Raw genomic sequence first — 8,486 nt, forward strand, 5'->3', positions numbered from 1 at the left:
CCATTGAGTCTCATACTTCCCCTGAGTGATCTATATAAAAACAACACTCTTCTTTAAGGGCCGCACATAGTCCACCTTGCTGTAAAAATAAGAGGTCTAATCCTCTACGGTTCTGAAGACTACCTCAGACAGGGACGAGATGGACTCCTGAAGCTTGCTTATGGAACCTTCTATGGCCCTTATGTCAGTATCTATGGTATTTTGTAGGTTGGTGAAATATTTAGACTGTAGGCCTAAGGCGGCTCCTCCGGTTCCTATACCGGCTGCTACCCCTAGACCTAATAGTGCTGCCAAGGTTAGGCTTACCGGTTCTCTCTTGGTTCGACTGCGCCCTTTCCATTCATCTATGAACTCTTCTATTTTATGAAACGTTAAGTGTGGGAGAATGACAGTTAGCACACAGTAGTCAGATGACATGGAGGCTAGATTAACACAAGGGGTTATGCCAGTTTTACAGGCCCACTAGTGCCCCCAAGGTTCCTAGGTCTGAGATAGTCTGATTACACAAATGGGAGAGGTCAGAGGGAACAGATCCTATACACAGGCCAACTCCTACAACTGAGGATAAGGTTAACTTATGAGTTGTAGAATGCCATCTACAATTATCTGAGCTTGTGGAATTAATGAAGTTACCATGGATTGCTACACCCTCATAATAAGGAGGAGCAGCTTCATAGCACAACCAGCATTGTTGTGCCTCTAGGGGACTAGTTGCATTTAGGACCCTGTAGGCCTCCTGAACCATTGTTATGAGCCTGGCACTTTCACTCGAGGTATCAGTGAGAGGCTTTAGTGTGGTCTTAATGGATGACGATACAGTAGGAGGAGTTCCTTTAGATGAGACAGGTACGATCTTGGGGGCCAAAACAGGATTTGGGGCCAAAATAAGGTTTGGGGGCAAAACAGGATTTGGGGCCAAAACAGGATTTTGGCCTATCGCGGTAGGCCGGGGGGTTGTAATTAATAACAGAATCTTTAAAAGGAGCCCATCATCGTACTTTTCTTGTACAGCCTAACTCCCCAAGAAAATCTGGAGAGCCACCCGCGACGGACTTTCTTACCTTGGTCAGTAAAGGAGACTTTCAAGGGGTGGCACCAGTTCAGGCAGTCAGAGACGTACCATGAAGGAGTGGGGTTTAGAGAATAATTAGCTGTGATGGTAAAGTAGTCCCAAGAAGAGGTAGGTTTCCAATAAGTGTTACCGGTGGTTTCGCACCACCATTTTTTGCAAAATAGTTCGGTGCAGGACCCACATTTACGGAACACTCTGCCACTAGGGCTGTGTCCAGGGCATACATAGAAGGTGAGGGCTCTTAATTGATTATGGTGTTCCAGAGTACCGCAACTTCTCTAGGGGTCCAGTCCAGGGAGTTCACCAACTCCCAAGTGGTTTGGTGCGTGGGTGCCGTTGGTCCAGTCCTCAATGTCCCATCCATGATAGCCACTGTACGTTGGCACCCCCATCGCCAACTTACAGAGATCAGGGTACAGGGTTGGCCACCATGTCCATAATGTTGTCTTATTCGAGACTGACTACACTACTTTACTGGTCGGGGAGAGCACCTGCCAAGTAAGATTGTAAGGAGCCTGGGGGTTTAGGGGGGCGGACCAGGAAAAGGATAGGGCAACTTGAAGCAACAGGAAGAAAGCGATCATGTTGGTGCAGAGGATTTTTTTCTGTAGCTTAATCTTCAGAGGGTTTTCAGTGCAGCTCGCCTCCCACTCGCTTAGGCAGGGCTCAGCTGCTGGTTTCACATGTGCCGCGTGGATCCAGGTAGAGATGCCGTCAACTTTCACAGCTGTCGGGGTGGTCAGGAGCACATAGTAAGGCCCTTTCCAGCGTGGCTCTAGGTTCCCGGCTCGGTGTCTGTGTACATAGACAGGGTCCCCGACCAGGAACTGGTGAGGTACCGACAGATCTCCGGGTCTGTACACTTCCTGCAGGGGCCTCCAGACGTCTCTCTGCACTGTCTCTAGAGCTCTCAGCCTTTCAAGCAAAGGCTGGCTGGGTAGATTCTCAGCAGTATCCTGTAAATGGGCAGAGGGCAGGGGAACAGGGGCCCCAAACATGATTTCATAAGGAGTTAAGCCAAAACAGTTGGGAGTATTTAGGACCCGAAAAAGGGTAGCAAGAGGGAGGACTAACCAATCTTGTATGCCAGTCTCAATGGATAATTTAGTCAAGGTCTCTTTTAGAGTTCTATTCATCCTCTCTACCTGCCCTGAGCTCTGGGGACGATATGCACAATGTAATTTCCAATTAGTCCCCAAGATTTTGGCCAATCCCTGACTTACCTGGGCAACAAATGCAGGCCCGTTATCAGACCCAATGACCTTAGGTATTCCAAACCTGGGAAATATTTCTTCTAATATCTTCTTGGCGACTACTTGAGCCGTTTCCTTCTTGGTAGGGAAAGCCTCAGTCCATCCTGAAAAAGTGTCTATGAAAACTAGCAAGTACTTATTTCCATACCTGGTGGGTTTTACTTCCGTGAAGTCCATTTCCCAGTATGCTCCAGGTCGGTCGCCTCTGAGCCGCTTTCCCGATTGTTTAGGGAACTTGGTGGCATTTACATGCTGGCAGGGCACACAACTCTGGACTACAGCCGTGGTCAGCTCTTTTAGGTCTAAGATGTAGTAGGGTGACTTCTGCACTAGGAGTTTAAGGTTTTTCTCTCCGAAGTGCGTCAGTTGGTGTAACTGCTGTATTTACTGAGTTGCTGCATCCTTAGGCAACACTGTCTTTCCCTCTTCTGTCTCCCAGGTAGTGGGAGAGGTTTTTACGAACCCCAATGAAGCCATGCATGTTGCCTCCTCTGGGGTGTACCTGAGAACGGCTGGCTCTGTTTCCTTTGTGGGATGGACTTGTACGGTTAGAGTGCAAACTCCAAGGGCTGCCTTCTTTGTGGCTTCATCAGCTCTTTGATTTCTTTTAGCAACTAGGGAGGTCCCTCCCTGGTGCCCTGCACAATGTATGATTGCAATCTCTGTAGGGAGGTGAATAGCAGCCAGCAGGTCTAGAATCTCAAGCTTATTTTGTATTTCCCCTCCTGCAGATGTCAACAGTCCACATTGCTGATATATGGCTCCATGAATATGGGCTGTGGCGAACACATAACGACTGTCAGTATAAAGATTGAGTCTCTTACCTTCTGCTAACTGCAGTGCTTGAGTGAGGGCAATCAGTTCGGTCCGTTGGGCAGAAGTCCCTTCTGGGAGGCTCCTGGCCCAAATAGTGGAGACATCATCCACTACTGCAGCTCCTGCCACCCACTTGCCTTCTATGATGTAACTGCTGCCATCCGTATACCAGGTTAACAGGGGGTTCCCCTGTAGAGGTTGGTCCTTTAAGTCCTGCCGCATTCCAGTTTCCTCTGCTAATATGTCCTGGCAGGTGTGCAGGACTTCAACTCCTAGTTCGGGCAGCAGGGTGGCAGGGTTTAGGATGGCAGGGGGTCTGAACTCAACTCGCTCTCAGTTGAGTAACAAGCTTTGGTACTGAGTCATTCAGGCATTTGATAACCATCGATCTCGTGGTTCTTGGATTATGCTTTGTAAGGCATGGGGGGCGATCACAGTCAATTTTTGCCCCAACGTCAGCCTATCCGCATCCTTGACTAGCACGGCTACAGCTGCGATTGCTTTTAGACAAGAGGGCCATCCCCTAGCAACAGGGTCCAGTTTCTTTGATAGATAGGCCACAGGCCTCTTCCATGGTCCCATGGGCTGAGTTAACACCCCCCCTGGCTACCCCTTTTCTTTCATCTATGAAAAGGGTGAAATGCTTGGTTACATCTGGCAATGCCAAGGTTGGGGCAGATAGTAAGGCTTTCTTGATTGCATCAAAGGCCTCCTGCTGCTTGGCACCCCACTCAAAGGGAGTTGTATTTTTAGTCAGGGGGTATAGAGGAGCGGTCAGGGTGGCATATCGAGGGATCCATAACCTGTAAAACACTGCCGTCCCAAGGAATTCACGCACCTGACGAGCATTTGTGGGTACTGGTATTTGGGTTACAGTCTGTTTGTGTGCGTCCATGAGCCATCTTTTCCCTTCTCTCAAGGTATACCCCAGGTAAGTTACCTCTGGTTGACAGATCTAGGCTTTTTTTTGCTGAGGCTCAATAGCCTAATCTGGCCAGTTCTGTTAGCAGGTCCTGGGTTGCCTCTGTACATTCAGATGTGGTTGCCTCTGCAATGAGGAGGTCATCAACATACTGGAGGAGAGTTACCTGTGGGTGCGAGGCTAGAAAGGGGGCCAGAGCCTGGTGTAGGGCTTCATCAAAGATGGTTGGGGAGTTCTTGAACCCTTGGGGGAGCCTAGCCCATGTCAGCTGTCCCGACACCCCCGTACTCGTGTCCTTCCATTTAAAAGCGAATATAGGTTGGCTGTGAGGGTGCAGCCGCAGGCAGAAGAAAGCATCCTTGAGGTCCAAGATGGTGTACCACACATGCTCTGGTGATAGAGAGCTCAACAAGTTATAGGGGTTGGGTACTGTTGGATGCATGTCCTGAACCCGTTTATTTACTTCTCTCAAATCTTGGACGGGTTGGTAATCGCCAATGCCCGGTTTCTTCACAGGCAACAGAGGTGTATTCCATGGGGACTGACACTTAACCAGTACCCCCGAGTCCAAGAGTCTCTGTATGTGAGGTCTTATCCCCTCTCTGGCTCCCTGACTCATAGGGTATTGTCTGACCACCACAGGCGATGCAGCAGCCTTTAGCTCGATGACAACAGGAGGCTGTTGGCAGGCCAGCCCCATGCCGGCAGTCTCAGACCATGCTTTTGGGTATGACTCTAGCCAACTATGTGGGTCTGAAAGCGTCAGGAGTTTTTCATACAGCCAATGATCATCTTCGAGTTTCAGAGTCAGGACACCTAGAGGGGTTAAGTCTTGGCCTGTCACCTGGGGCCCATTTGGAAGGAAGCTTATATGAGCCCCTACTTTGGTTAAAAGGTCCCTTCCTAAGAGGGGAGCCAGACATTCAGGTATTATCAGGAAGGAGTGGGTGACTTGCCCTGTTCCCAGGTTTACAATTCTGTTGGTGGTCCATTGGTACTGGTGTTGACCGGTAGCTCCTATTACCCATGACTTTTTAGATGACAAAGGGCCTGTGGTCTGGGTCAGAACTGAGTGCTGAGCTCCGGTGTCTACCAGGAACTCGACTGGCTTCCCCTCCACCTTAAGAGTTACCCTAGGCTCAGGGAGGGAGTCTGAGCCCCGACTCCCCTAGCCTTCGCCTGCTAGGGCCAGAACTTCCCTAGGAGCCACTCTTCTGGGCTTCTTGGGACATTCTCTTGCCCAATGCCCTTTTTCCTTACAGTAGGCACATTGGTCTTTATCTAACGGGGTGCGGTTGCTCAGATACCCTGTCTTACCTAGCCCTCCCTTTCCAGGAACTCTTTGCTTCTCCCTGTTATCCTGTACTACCACGGCCAAAATCTTTGTTAAGTATTTTTCCTGCTGCCTGTCACGCTTAGCTTCTTTTTCCTCTCTTTCTCTCTCCTTCCTCTGCTCCTTTTCTTCCTCTGTCTCTCTTTTATAATACACCTTCTCTGCCTCCTTTACTAGATCCTTTAAAGAAAAATCTTGTAACCCTTCAAGCCTCTGCAATTTCCTTCTGTTATCAGAGGCTGCCTGTCTAATAAAAGACATTGCTAGGGATGCATGCTGATCCTCAGAGGTAGGGTCAAAAAGGTGTATCTCCAATAGGCATCCATCAACTTTTCTAGAAACATTGAAGGTGCTTCAGTGGGCCTCTGATTGATTTCTCTTACCTTAGCCAAATTGGTGGGGGCATCTGGCTGCCCCACGCACCTGCCACAAGAGCCTGGTGATAGATGGTTAGTCTCTCCCTACCTTCAGCAGTGTTGTAGTCCCAGGTAGGTCGCGTCAAAGGAAACCCTCGGTCTATTTCATTAAGGAGTTGGGTAGGTCTCCTATCAGCTCCAGGCACATTTTTCCGCACCTCCAGAAGAATTTTCTCTCGCTCCTCAGTAGTGAAGAGCACCTGCAAGAGTTGTTGGCAGTCATCCCAAGTAGTTTGGTGCGAGAACATGAGGGACTCAACAAACCCGGTGAGTTGCTGCAGATCATCTGAGAAGGGAGGATGGGTAGCTTTCCAATTGTACAAATTGGCCAAGGAGAAAGGCCAGTACTGAAGAAGCTGGAAAGGGGGTCTCCCTCTGTAGCTCCTGGGAGTGGGGGGCCGTTTGCCCGCAGAGGTAGGGCCACCGATGTACTATCAGGGGTGGCCCCTCTCCTTCTGTGAGTCCCCAGAGCGGGTCCCTGTATACTTGCCCTAGACTCTTCTACTTCACTGCTGGCTGCTCTAGGTCCAGCAGTCTCAGCCTCTCTCAAGGTGGCAGCCTGCCTGGGTGTTAGGGGAGGAGCAGTGGGATATGGGGGGGGGGGTTCGGCAAGGAGAAGGAGATCCTGCGTGTCTGGGTAGATCCGGACTGGTGGACTCTTGATAGCTTTGGGTGCCCCTCTTTCTTGGGTGGGCTGGGCTACCATTAGTGGGACACTCGGAGGTTGCTTCTTTATCCATGGCTTGACCCAGGATGGTGGGTCCTGCGCCAAGTCTTGCCACACTGTGATATACGGTTGTTGGTCTGGGTGTCCAGCAGGGGATTCCTGGAAAACAACTGACTTGACACCATAAATTACAGCCAGATCAAAAGAACCCTCTGGGGGCCACCCCACACCAAGGGTGGGCCACTCAGAGACACAGAAGGCTCGCCATGGCCCCTTCTTGATCTCTAGTGACAGGTTATGAGCCCTTCCTTTCACTTCAGTCCAATGAGTTACAGTCAAACTAAGGGGGGTGGTTACCGTCTGTCCCATAGTTAGTAATTCAGTCACAGTAAATCCGACAGAGACAAGGAGAAACACAAAGACAACCAGACAGCGGCTGCGAGGACTCTGATAAAGATACTGAATAGTGTCCACAGGACGAGGCTCCGGCGTCTCCACTACCAAACAGGATTCCTCAGGTTTAATCTGCCGGTAGAATACAGAGGAGGCCACCAGGCGTCCCTGGCCCTCCGCACCTCCTGGGGCATTCCCCAGGGTGGCAGCCTGTGACATTCCTGGCACGTCTGCTGGTCACTGTTTCAGCTCCCTCACGGGAAATGAAATGGCCGCGAAACTGAAAGTGCACACCCGACAGAAAGAGAGAAAGGCACAGGGGACAGAACACACAAAGGCACCATTCTTACCTCCAAGGGGGGGTCGTGTCGGGAGTGAGGGCTGTTGCAGTTCCCGGCCAATGCACCAAATGTTGGATCCGTAGAGCCAGACCCCAATGAAATTGGACGCCAGCACTAATCATTCACGAGAGACAGTCCTTGATGCAAACAGCATGAGGTTTTATTCCATCCAGCACACTGGGGCACAACTCATGACCCACACAGAGGCAGAGGAGTTGAGCCCTGAGCTAAGGGTACATACAGCTTATAAAGGCAATAACCCGCGCAAACATGGGCTAACACACAGGGAGGGTTGCTGATTGGTATATTTGAACATACACTGAGGTAGGCAGTTCTGATTGGTAATATTCTGGCGCGCACGGGTAAGTGAGGAAAACTATCTGATTGGTACATTTAAAAACGAGTTGGCAAGTGGGGTCGGCGCAGGGGTGGGGGTGAGGGAGTAAAGTTCAGAGAAACAACTCCTGGAATTTCTCTTATCTGTACTCCCAGATGTGGGTGAGCCGTTTTATGACCTTGTTTTTCTGAGCGGTTTATGGTCCTGTTTTTCTAAAAAGAGGGCAAAAGTCCTGTGAGGTTTTATGGCTTCTACCTGAGAATGGTTAAAAGTTAACTTCCTCATAGCCCTTCAAGTTCATCCACTTGTCAGCGCTCCTAGGCTCATAGCAGTTTGTGATATATCCTTTTGGCCTGAAGGGACTTTTTTTGCAAGTAGTGTGTTTTGTTTTTGTTTTATGAATTGAGGAGTATTATCTCTTCAGGTAATTTCGTTGTCTGAGAAGTGAGGTAATATTTATTCCCAATAGTCTGCTCTTAAAGCATTAGGAATTGCAGGATGTCTTAGTTATCTTGTTTTGCAGTTGTATGCCATCAAGACAGGACCCACTCATAGCTGACTTTACAGTAAGTTTTCAGAAATAGTAAACAGCATGGAAGGAGATTGCCCATCCTTCGCTTGATGTTGAAATGTAACCCATATTGAACACTGCAATCTTTGATCCTCTGCCGCAAGCATTTTCAGATCCTCCTCACAGCAAGCAAAAACATCTATGCACATGAACTTCACCTGATGGACTGCACAGGTGAAACTAATCATCAGTAGTCAAACCAGGCCAGGTGCTGACTGTGAAATCAATTACTCATGTGAAAGTTCAAAATGAAGTTAAAAACAATTAAAAGCAAATCCAATAGAGCCACAGTGAGAGCTTAAGTGTGTCTCACCTGAATTTAAACCATCTCAAGAACAGATTTGAGACATTGAACACTAAAGATT

General features: G+C 49.2%; 1 pseudogene; it reads right to left on the reverse strand.

Moving 5' to 3' along the window:
• Nucleotides 1-1,533: 1,533 nt before the first annotated feature.
• On the reverse strand, nucleotides 1,534-6,848 carry LOC102877181 (annotated as a pseudogene).
• Nucleotides 6,849-8,486: the final 1,638 nt, after the last annotated feature.

The sequence above is a fragment of the Elephantulus edwardii genome, unplaced genomic scaffold, assembly GCF_000299155.1.
Source record: "Elephantulus edwardii isolate Elephantulus edwardi_28Jun2011 unplaced genomic scaffold, EleEdw1.0 scaffold00160, whole genome shotgun sequence".
Taxonomy (NCBI): Eukaryota; Metazoa; Chordata; class Mammalia; order Macroscelidea; family Macroscelididae; genus Elephantulus; species Elephantulus edwardii.